At 35.0% G+C, this 12764-nt stretch overlaps 1 protein-coding gene across 1 annotated transcript in view; it reads left to right on the forward strand.

Moving 5' to 3' along the window:
- Nucleotides 1-482: 482 nt before the first annotated feature.
- Nucleotides 483-12764, forward strand: part of LOC109089152 (semaphorin-3aa) — a 71217-nt gene continuing 58935 nt past the window's right edge. The window contains exon 1 of the mRNA XM_042748924.1: nucleotides 483-500. The gene's annotated coding sequence lies outside the window, so the exon portion shown is untranslated. The remainder of the gene's footprint in view (nucleotides 501-12764) is intronic.

The following is a 12764-nucleotide window of genomic DNA, read 5'->3' on the forward strand; positions in this document are numbered from 1 at the left end:
AAAAGTGAATGAGACGAAAGCTTTCTCGGTTCGTTAGCTATTGTTTGCATTACTAACTGCTGGGCTAAGAGACTAGTCAACATTCTGTGGTCTAAAATATGTAAATGAATGTACACAATGGAAAGTAATTCAGAGTCGCTCATTCAATTTGTCATTTTTAGTTTGGCATGCTATCACGTGTTAATTAAAAACCTCTCTCAGGTAATCAAGTATAGGAAAACTAAAAGACATCAGCTTTATGGTAGTAATTATGCTTGCAGTAATGGCATGCCTTGAAAAACAGGAACATGTTTGCAAATCATGGTTGTGATTCATCTTTAATGTAGCTTAAGATGTTTATTATGAGCCTTATGTTACTTGTCATTTTTTAAATATGGGCTAACATCACATTTCCTGTTTTCTTTGACAACAGAAATGTTGCAAATTTGGCTTGTGATGCAAAAGAACTGCTGTTGGCCACCCAGCAAATGTGATTGAACCGAGACAAGTAATTCATACAGGTAAGTGAATAAGCTAAGAGGTCTTACACAGCTGGAATAAATATGCTCTTGAGAAGAATCTGAGGTTTGAAAAGATAATTGCGGTGTGAGGTAATTACACTTCAGCAGTTGGCATTGAATCCCTAATGCTGTTTAGAAACGAAAAACCCCAATGTTGCACGCAGAGCTACAGCGCTAAGAAAGAAAGAAACTTGGTGCCAGTTTTATTGGACAATGTTTGAAGTTATAAGATTATGAGCTGGGAAAGAAGGCTGATATAACCAGCCTATATTCACACGTTCTTAACCTTTTGGCTTTGATGACAGTGTTGATTTATGCATTTGTCTTGTTTTCCTTTGAATCCAGAATCAAAGGCTTACAGTGGATTCGGATCATTGACCTGACAATGGATAACAAATGAGTCTTTTCTTTTGGCCGTCCCGCTTCTAATTAATCATTTGACGTTAAAGCTGTATTCAACGCAATGTTCTATCGAGACAATGACACTGTGTTTTTGGTACGAAAAAAGGCGAGCTGCACAATAGAGGCTCAGTATGTTTACGGTGCGTATATCAGTTTTCTTTCTAAATGACAGTGCAAACCACAAGTGTACAAGAAATTTAATATTTTCCCAAGGCCGTGTGTTTTTGCTAACTGAGCGTGACTGCCAGGATCTGACAGAGTGTGAAGGAACTGCGTTTAAGGAAAACAAATGGTGATTGTCAGCTATATAGATATGTGGTAGCTAAACAAACTGGTTTTGTGGATGCTTCTATGTGTAAATAAGGGAAAATATGTAATTTTTTCTCCATTTCAGTTCAGCGAACCCTTCTAGACCTCTTTTCGTGTCTCGTTATAATGCGATTGTGAAGGCTTTTGGGTGTTTTGCAGTTCCCTGAATGCAGCGTCAGCCGGTGCGGTATGATTGGGCTGTTGGGGATGGTGATTGAGTTTGAAATGGAGCAGGTCAACCCCAGGGTATCTGAACAGGCTTAATGGACCTGTTTGAGACCTGCAGGGGCCATGAGCAGTGGGGGTCACCATGGGGTCATGTTTACTCAGAGCCTTCCAGAGCGTGCCACATGCCAATCCATTTTCTCTACAACTTGAGCAAGTGCAGCGCCGCATCTGGATGCCATTGGGCTCAGTCACTGGGGGGGAACCTACTAATCCTGCCAGGAAAGCTCAAAAAAAGTCTGCATTTTCAAAAAGGGAAAGTTTGCTTATTTCAGTCCACCATGGGGTTTTTGGTCCGAACGACCCTTTGTGCTGCTTACCATCAGATTTCTCCAGTGCTCTTGAAAGTGACATATTTATAGCGATGTGTGCTCTGGTTTGAGATTGCTGAGGCCGGCAGCACCACGTTTCATTTTCAAGCCACGCCGTATAGCTAGTCACATCTCATTAAGTTTGGGGCAGCTTTCTGAACACGGTCCAGCAGTTAACAAGAGTAGTAAAGTGAGCCAGAGAGACTGGAATGGCGAGGTGAGGAGAAAGGGACTGAATGTGTGGCGGCGAATGAGAGGAAGGTGAGAAGCTTGGCATGCGCCAAACTGGGCGCTGCTTGGCAGTGGAACTCTTGGCATCGTTAATGAGTAAAAAGTAAGCCTGAAACCACTGGACTGTGACTGCGCAGGCATAATCAATTGTTGGAAATGAAACTTGTGTAGATCATAAAAATATGAACAGCGCCATTCACCAAAAGTCCCGCAGAGTGTTAAAAGTGTGTAGTTTCTGGTGCAGTTTTACATTTTTGCTGACATACATAAACCTGGATGGCAGACCTCTGGGAATAAGCGGGAAAGAAATGTGTATCGCTACAAATGTAAACATTCTTTTTTGGGTGTTTAATCATTTTAAATACCTGTATAGAATTCAATACAGGCACAAATCAACCTCTGCGGGAGTGAATGGACGGTTATATGTGTAGTCAGAGGTTACAGTTCCTCAGTCTCTAGCGGGTGCACTTATGGTATTCTGGTCTAAATTTACAGCATCATTTTTCAGAAACTTAAAGAACTTCATTGAGGTGTATGAGAATGCAATGCTTAGTTTAGACTACTAGTAACTTTTCATTTCATACTGATAATTATTTAAGCGATCTGAGAGCATGTAATGTGTGATTTTGTTTGTCTATTAGCATGGCAGTCAAAGTAAATAAAGTACTGTTCATTATTTATTTTTGTTTTAAAGACTTTTTCATACTTACTGATTTTGCTACAATGTAATAAATAATACATAATTATTTTTTATAAAGATATATATATATATACATACATATAGGCTTTTTTATATATATATATATATATATATATATATATATATATATATATATATATATAGTATATATATATATAATATATATATATATATATATATTAATTATTATTATATTTTTTATAATTTAATTTAATTATTATTATATTTATTTTTACATCATATCATTTTAATATAATTATTTTGTATAATTGTATATATTTTATATCATATTTTATTGTTTTTATGGTTTGAGTTTTGGTAGAAAAAATGGATTTTGGCCATCGACATGGGAAGTCAACATGAATAGGATCTTAACTAAAGTCCCAAATGTATTTATTTATTTAGATTAATTTTATTTTCAACTTTAACTTTTAATGCTGCTACATTTTTTTTCTATAAAGTATAGTTTTTTTTTTTATTAAAAATCGTTTTAAATAGATTTTATATGTATTTATATATTCTCATTTTTATAATTTTCCTTTAGTTATTTTTTGTTATCATGAGCAATTGCAAGCATTGAATGACATACATGAGTAACTCCACCATGTGTTCTCTAATACATCATGGCTAATCTTCTCCTAGTCTTGCACACAGGCCAAACTCTAGAAAATAAGACCGGTTCACATATGAACCACAACAGTTTTAAAGGTCAGGGTGGCTTGTATCAGCAATGTAGGAATGTGCGGCCATACAGAGAAGATCTGCAGTCTGAAGGGTTTGTTTATGGTGCATTTGCGTGTTGGGCTGGTATTATTCTGGCTTGAGCGATTCAGGTTAATCTTTTCACCCCTTACTCAGAAGACAAGGCCAATCCCCTGAGATTTACCTGGGATTAGAGCCATTTATGCACCAAATCCTAATTTAGGATTCTACAGGCAATTCTACACCCTCAATATGGCCCCATGTGACCCTTTCAGAAGCAAGGAAGGACCCTAAATGAAGCTGTGATTGACTTGAAGGTGAAAATCAGTTAATTCAGACAGGAATGCATTCATATCCGTCTCCTGCTGCCTCAAGCGGAGCTCCTGCAGCACAAGGTGTTTGCTTCATGATCCTCACACTTCTTCTCTCAAGGTGCTGTTGACATGTGAGGGTATCTGAGCATGCTGAGGGCTGTATGGTGAAGCTCCAGGGGGTCGGCGCTCAGGTATCAGGCTCTGCTGTGTGTGTGATAGACTGTGAGTCTGTTAAACCCTGACCTGGCTGTTGAGAAATGAAAACCAGCTGAGGAGTGCCTGCATGGCTCTGTGCCGTCTGTGTGCGAGAGAAAGAAATGAGCACAGGGAGGACAGGAAAAGGTGAAGAATATTCAGATCACAGATGGTGCTGGGAGATAGTGGTTATTTTATGAACTGACTTTCTTTGTTGACTGATAAAAGGCAGAAAGAGCAAGAGAGGAAAACCCAATAAACTCCCCACAAGAGGAATAGCGATTTGTGATTTGTTCACCCACACTGATAACAGCCTAATCTGTCTTTCTAATCTTAAAATGTGTCTCAGTAATGTTAAGTGCCAACATTTGTTAAAATACATTTGTTCAAGTAAAGTAAATGTCTGTTCTTTTAGAGGTTGAATTAGTTAAATTACCTTTTTAATAACCTGAGAACAGTTACTGGCCATATATCTATTAAAAAATATATTAAATTACTTACACTGGTTTAAATGTTTTATCACTTTAACAAATCATAAAAAAAAAAACATAAAAAATAAGTTTTGCTCTATCACTGGCCATAAATTTTTCTTACCATTTTAAGTGAAAAAACATTTTATTATTTATTATTTATTATTATTGTTTTATTATTAATTTATTATTACAAATATTATGTCACTTTGACAATGAGATTGCAATTTTTATGATTACTTAAAATTTTACTCTTTCAAAAAAATAATTATTCTTTTGGGGTTGAATTAATTACATTTTGTCAATTGATATAAATAACATTTTATAAATATTTCTGAGCGACAGCTTTTGACATTCTTAATTATTTAAAAACTTTTATATTACAAAGTCTTTTTGGCTCTGCATGGTCAAAAAATAATTTTTTCTCATTTCGGATATGGGGTGGTAAGCAGGAAAAAAAGCAGCAATGAACGATTTCTAATTACATTTATTGTCAATTGATATAAATATTTGCTGATGTAAGCGACCTCGAAATTTTATTAAGGCGAGTCGTACCGTTGAAAATATTTTAACTCAGGTGGGACAACACAACTGGATATTTTATATTACCCACAGTGGAGTCAATTGTCATGTCTTTTAAGTCTTGGGGCGAATGACAGTGCAGGCAAAAATGCAGGTTACTGTTGTTAATAATGAATTTCACATTACGAGACCCAGATGTTTTGCTCGTACAATATGATTATTATTTGCTCCATCCCATCCTACGGTTTGGTAGTTTCAGCAGTTTTCTAAATCGGATAAGGGTCACACCCTAAAAGCATTCGCATTCTTTCACTATGTCACAATGAAGGTCAATGCCGCACTAATACGTAATTTACACTATTTTTAAACATTTTAAATTAAAATTATATTCTTACTATTAATTATTATTATTATTATTATTATTATTATTATTATTATTATTATTATTATTATTATTATTATTATTATTATTAATTTTACTATTTATTTTCTACATTTGTGACAAACAATGCAGGTTGAAGATCATAGATTAAGTTATATGTTTTGTTTGGTGGTTGTTAATTCACATATGTCATCATTTTGGAGCACTGCAAAAAAAATAAAAAATAATCAGTATTTTTATCTTGTTTACAGTAATAATATCTAAACATCCATAAAGCATTATAAATTTGCTTGTTAACCAAAACATGTTGGAAAATTAGAATTGCTTTCAGAGAGTATATCTAGAATCCCGTTTATTTTTCTTACCCCATTGGTGAACCATTTTTCTTGTTTTAAGCATAAACCTCCCTAAATTTAGTAAGATTTATGCTAAAAACAAGTAACAATTTGTGTTTTCTAGATAAACGAATGATGGCAAATTTTCCACCAATATAAAAGCCATTAGGAGAATCACAGCAGATGTTTTCATTAGCAGATAGTTTGTATCTCTTGGAATTGCTTGTCAGATTCTGCTTACAAACATTTGAGTATCATGTGGTTTCCCTGTTATTCCCATTGCTCTTTCAAAGGTGAAAGGTCACGCCGGTGCTGTTCTGACCACCCCTCTGTGTTATCAGCTATGTCAGGTTTAATGGCACGTGGGGGTTCGGACCGTGCGGTTCCTCTGGGAATACATTAATTAGGAATTAGGAGAAACAGATGAAAACGCTGGCAGTGACTCAGATGCTCCATTGCTTCATCCTGTAGTCATTTCAGTTTATCTACAGCTGTTCGACAGTGTTTTATGCAACACGGGGTTACTGTGATTTAGCGTATTCTTCTTGTGCACAAACACATCCAGGCAGCTTCCTTGGAGTTTCCTAACAAGTCATTAAAAGCATTTATTTCCTGTGGCACAAAGGGGCTATTGTTCTACTCCAGCCTCAATTTTTACAGTCACAACATTTTCATTTTTTCATTACTTCAAGAGTTACACAAGAGTGTCTGTTGCTCTTAGAGTGATCAATGGGAGGTCAGGGAGAGAGTCTGTGACCATGTGTGAATTCTCTTTATTTAAAGCTGACTTTAATACTAGTGTATGTTTAATCTAGATCCCCGTGCTGCCCTGGCTTTAGCTATAGGATTTCATTTCATTTCTGGAGAGATGCCCTCAGCATCTAGGATGTAATTTCAGGACTCTGTGCGTTTGGAACTCTCGATCCATCTCGCCCTAGATGAAACAGGTTTATTATTACAGCAGGGATGTAATATCAGCCTGAGTGTTTCCACTGGCTGGGAATAATGCCCTGAACATGCTGTTAACCACTCATACACCACACATAGGGAAGGTGTTTCCGTTGACTCCTGAGATGCCTCAGTCATTTCTGTGACTTTGCAGGCACGCTTATGTTTGTGCCCTTGTTCTGAGTACGCTTGTGTGTCTTGCCAGAGATTAGTCCAGTCAAGGCAGCTGTGAGGATGGAAATCGGGATCTTGCCCTGTTGGAAAATGCAGTGAATGTGGAACCTAATAGTCTTTTGCTGGTCCAAACTGTTCTGGACTTTTGATCAGTTAGACCAGCAGTTGGTGGGACTGATATGGTCAGGGCTCAGCAACTTGGATAGCATGCTGGATGAAAGAGTAAACTATTAGGGGAAAAAAATTATTAGGACAGATGTAAAAAAATATACTCCTACATTCATATGATTGGAGTCAGTAAGTTTTTTTTATGTTTTTGAAGGAAGTCTTTTATGCTGACAAATATATATATTTATATGGGTATGTGTGTATATATATATATATATATATATATATATATATTATGGTGTTTCATGTGTGTGTGTGGTGTATAGATGTGTATATATATATCTGTGTGTGTATAATTAATCTCTAATATAAAATCGATATATGTATTATAATATATATTATATATATATATTACAACAATATAAAAAATACAGCAAACAAAAAAACAAAAAATACATCAAATCATACATTATAATTAATATTAAAATATATATACACATGTGTGTGTGTGTGTGTGTGTGTGTTAAAAAATATATATATATTTAATATATATGTGTTAAAATATAATTTTTTCCTGAGATGACAAAGCTGAATTTTCAGCAGCCATTACTCCAGCTTCAGTGACACCTGATCTTTCAGAAATAATTTGAATATGCGGATTTGGTGCTCAGGAAACATTTATTATTATTGATGTAAAAAATGGTTGTGCCGGTTTCTTTTTGATGAATAGAAAGATCAAAAGAACTGCATTTGTTTGAAGTAAAAAATATTTGTTAACATTTGAAATGCCTTTGCTGTCACTTACAATCAATTTAAGGCATCCTTGAGGTATAAAGCATACATTTATTTCATTAATTTCTTACTGACCCCAATCTTTTGAATAGTATGTGTATGAAATGTATTAATAAACTTAAATTATGTATATTAAAAACTAACAGTTATACATTTTAAATTTAGAAATATGAAACTGAATTAAATTTATATTTTGAATTTTATGTGTGTATGTTTACAGAGCAAGTACAAATCTAAACTACTGGCCTGATCAAGAAGATAAAATCCGGGTTAAAATAAAAGCACCTAACTGAAGTAAATTAACCTAATTACAGTTTGATTTCATTTAGTAAAGTGTAAGATATTTTTTATTATTTTTTTTTACACACACACATACACACACACATAAAATATTCTCAAAACTTTGCATTAAGAACATACACAAAATAGTAGTAGTAATAATAATAATAATAATAACAATAATGATTATTATTGTTGTTTTTATTCACACTTAAAAAAGTACAAAAAAAGTGCCATCTCAAGCACTCCGATTTTATAAATACATTATATTTAATGGTGAACAGTCCTTGCATTAAGAACATACACAAAATCAGTAGTAGTTAATAATATAATAATAATAATATTTATTATGTGATTATTATTATTATTGTTTGTTGTTGTTATTATTCACAAGTTTCATAGAAGATGAAGGTTATTCAATATATGAGATTTTATATATATATATATATATAATTGTTTTTAATGTGCCCATGTTCTGTTATGTACCTGTGCTTACCGTAACTTAATCTTACCAAATCAGGTCAGTCCTCATCACTGTCTGGTAAGGGTCAGTCATGGGAGACTGGTACCTAGACACTGGCTCTATAAATCTCTTATCTGATCCAGATGTGCTGCGAGGGTCTGTTTGATCTCTCAATGGGCCTGGTAACAGTTAGCGAGGGCCGCTTGGTCAAGGCACAAAAAAAAGAAAGGGATTGTAGCGGAGCGGGAATAGAAAGATGATCCAAACTCCAAGGGAGAGAAGTACTGTCCAGCTGTTGGACAACATCACTTCACACTTACCTCATTCAGCGAGAGTAAAATCCGCAATATCCCAGGCTCGAGCACGCAGACCATTCCCTATGTGTGTGTGTGTGTGCAGACTGTCTGTCTGTCTGTTTGTGTGTGAATGAATGTTTGTGCCCGTCCATCTGTACGTCCTAATGAATACTCATTATCTGCCAGTCTGTGTGGCTTCCATTGTGATCCACAATGACTGCTGGAACTAACGACTTGAGGAAATAAAGGAAATTAATTTATTCTGTCTTTTCCTTTTGGAACAAGAAGGGGGTGGGGGGTTTAGGACGCTTGATGAATTATTTTGTCTCATCGTCTTAATTGTTCACATTCAGGCCGATCTCCTGTGCCACCAAGATTACGCTTCAGCCTGAACCCCTCAGATAAAATGACACGTCTGCTGTTTTTCACCCTAGCGCCCACTCGTTTACCACACCATTGCCTCAGAATCACCCGCCGGCTGTTTCCGCATCGCCTTTTCCTCTTTCATAAATAAAACAAAAAACAAACCAAAACAAAACACACAACCCATCATTCAGACCACATACGTGTAGGATATACATTTACAGCGTGGTTGTAAGCCAACCTCAAATCCCCCAGGTTCAGGCATATAAATTGATGCATGTGTTTGCACTTGTCTTATCTGCTGTCACTACTGCTGTGCATAATTGTTTCTGCCTAACATTTGGCAAAGCTTGAGCCGATATCTAATAAAACCTGTATGCGGCATGCATGAGCTACTGACAGATCGGTATCAGGCGAGAACAAGAGAAACAGATTTGAAAACTGTCACCTCATTGATGTTCGGCCATCGAAATGACTCTTTAATTGAATAATCGAAGATGTTCTTGGAGGAAATTAAAAAATCACTCTTGAGGAATTGGGTTATCTAAGTAGAAAATTACTCTATTGATTTTTGTTAAGGCTTTGCATAGCTTGCAGGAGTGAATTCGTTTTAGATGTATTCTTCATTTTTATGAGATGAAGTCTTTTATTAATTATTTATCACTTGTTTTTTTCACTGGTTTGGATCTAGGTAGTCTCATGTAGGAAAACTTTTAAATGTACGCTATTATTTTGGCCACTTAGACTGAATGAAGAGACTGACTGCATGACTGACATAACATTACCAACCACATTTTGTTTTGTTTTTATGTGCCTTCAGGTGCAGCTTTATTCAAGATATTATATCACACTGGCATAAGAAAAAATGAAATAAATCAAATAATTTTTCATACATTTGAAATGAAATATTAGAAATGTAAACATTTATTTAATATTGTGAAGGTATAAAATGTAAAGCAAATTTTTTTTTAAATTAATTTCAAAATAAATTATAAAATGAAAAAAAAATAAAATATGTAAATATACATTTTTATAAAATCAATACAATTTAAATTAAGTATATAATTAAATATATAATGAATAAAAATTAATTAAATATGAAAAAAGGTAAATATTTCATTCATTTTAGGGGAAAAAATGTTCATAGGTCCAGATTGCTAAGAATCAGATCATAATTTTGCTCTTTCCAGAAGTAATTAACTATTATTTTACAGACATACTGACAGGTCATAATTCTACAGATTTAATTGCACTAACCTGGAAAATCCAATGACTATTTAATCCTAGAAACTATTTCCAGTCAGACAGATTGAAAAATGTGTAAAAGTTGCGTAAGGTCAGCAGTCATATTGAAACTGGTCATTTTTGTATGCGTTATGCATCATGGGTCAGTAAGCGGGCTGTGGGCGGTTCGTAGGTGCGCCGTCTGAGGCTGAGACTAGGATCTAGGTAACTAAGGAACCGGTTTTTGATTAAAGACAAACCAACACACCTCTATTTGAGCATTCATCATGGAAGATCTTGTAGACAATCCCTCTAAATGTTCTGGATCTTTAAAGGTGGGCCAAAGGTTCGCCTTTGTGTTGTGTAGATGCATCAGTTGAGCAGGATTCCCACCTTTAGAGTCGGGTGTCTTGTTTCATGCTTTTAAACGTGTGCAGATGAGTTCACGAGACATGACAGAGCTGTATTTATCATGTCAGGAGCATTTCTTTCGAGCTGAATAAAAACGCCTCTGTGTTTGACTCTCTCCATGGCGACGGGAATGCTAGAGGAGGGCCAGATCTGTCACAGAAGATTATGCCAAGGTGCTGGCAACCAGGAAAACGGTAGTTAGATGAAGAAAGGAGGGGAAAAACTTACTGCTATCTTAGATATCAAGCTGAAGTTTTGAGTACTTTGACCTTTAGAGGAGCTGTTTAAAAAAAAAAAAAAAACAGTGGCAGAGGCGTATAAAATACTAGTAGAAAAGACAACTGGCAAATAAATTAGTTTAAAGGGTGAAGAAAAGGAAAAACCTGTGTGGGTTGGAAGAACTGAAAACTAGTAGTGAGCAGAGAATGAACTAGATTTTTAAAAATGCAATTATTATTATTTTTTTTTTATTTTTGTGTTAATATATTTTTATTTTTATAAATATTTTTTCCCTATTTAAGACACTGGAAATCATCATGATGTTGCTTTACTGGAAAGGCTACAATAATGCATTGGTTTGTTCCCAGAAACATTATTAGCCACTTTGTTTTTTGCTCTCAGTTGTGTGACCCATGGCAGGAAGTGTGTATTGTTAAGTGCCATTATTCTTATTCAGTTTTAAAGAGCAGAAATGAAACCCATCCAGAAATATCTACTCTTAAAACATCTTGGAAGTTCTCTAGGTCAAAGGTTTTTGGAAACCTAGTGCTAAAATGTTGGCTTGCATTTGATAAATAGCAATAGAATATTTGTCACAGACATCTCTGCTGGAACAGTTAATGTAAAAAGTTATGTATTATTGTTAGCTTATGACCATTTTTTTGAGAATCTTGAATCTGAGAAAGTTGGTAAGTATATTTATTTTAAAAGAAATAAATTAGTTATAAATTATATTGCCAAAGGTATGTGACCTTCTCATTAATGGATTTTTTAAAACAATCTCAGCTACATCACTAGCAGGTGCATAAAATCAACCACACAGCCATGTAATCTCCTTAGACAAACATTTTTAGAAGAATGGGGCCTAGAATCACAATGGCCCTGTGCACAAAGCAATGCATATGAAGAAATAATTTACAGCGGCTGGTGGGAAAGAATTTATCTGGTCCGCACAAAGCCCAGACCTGAACACCTTTGGGATAAATTTGAATGCAGATTGCGGGCTGGACCCTATCACCCAACATCAGGGCCTGACCTTACTGAAGCTTGTGTCTGAATGGGAGCAAATCCCAACAGCCATGTTGTAATATCTGGTGAAGAGTGGAAGCTGTTGTAGTGAATTAAACTGAGGATGCCTTTTATATTCCAGATCTGTTTTTGAATTTGAACTGAGGAAGCAAAAACGATACAGAATTGAATGTAAGGATGTAGAATTAACATGAAATTAGTTTTGAAAAATGGATGGATGGATAGATACAGATAGATGGATGGCTGGATATATAAATGATCGATAAATGGATAGTTGTATGGGTGGATCCATGGATAAATACAGTAGATAGATGGATAGATATATATATAGATAGATACCAGAAACATAGATACCGGTATATGGATGAATGGATAGATAGATGACACAGATGATATGGACACACATGAATGGATGATATAGACACACATATGGATGCATGGATGAATGTTAGATACATAGATAATGGATAAATGATAGATAACATAAATGGATAGATGAGTGGATGGACAGATACATGGATGGATGGAAGGGTAGATGTGTGGTAGATGGATAGGTACATAGATACCGGTACATGGATGGATGGCTAGATTGATGGATATAGATACACGGATGGATGGATGAATGAATAGATAGATAGATACATATATAAATAGAGAGATAATGGATAAATGATAGATACATAAGTGGATAAATGAGTGGGTGGATAGATGAATGGATGGATAATTGGATGAAATGAATGGATACATACAGTAGATAGATAGATAGATAGATGGATGGATGGATGGATGGATGGATGATGGATGGATGGATGGATGAACAGACAACCAACTCACTAACAATTTCTGTTTATTTTTTTATT

The sequence above is a fragment of the Cyprinus carpio genome, chromosome A4, assembly GCF_018340385.1.
Source record: "Cyprinus carpio isolate SPL01 chromosome A4, ASM1834038v1, whole genome shotgun sequence".
In the NCBI taxonomy this organism is placed as follows: domain Eukaryota; kingdom Metazoa; phylum Chordata; class Actinopteri; order Cypriniformes; family Cyprinidae; genus Cyprinus; species Cyprinus carpio.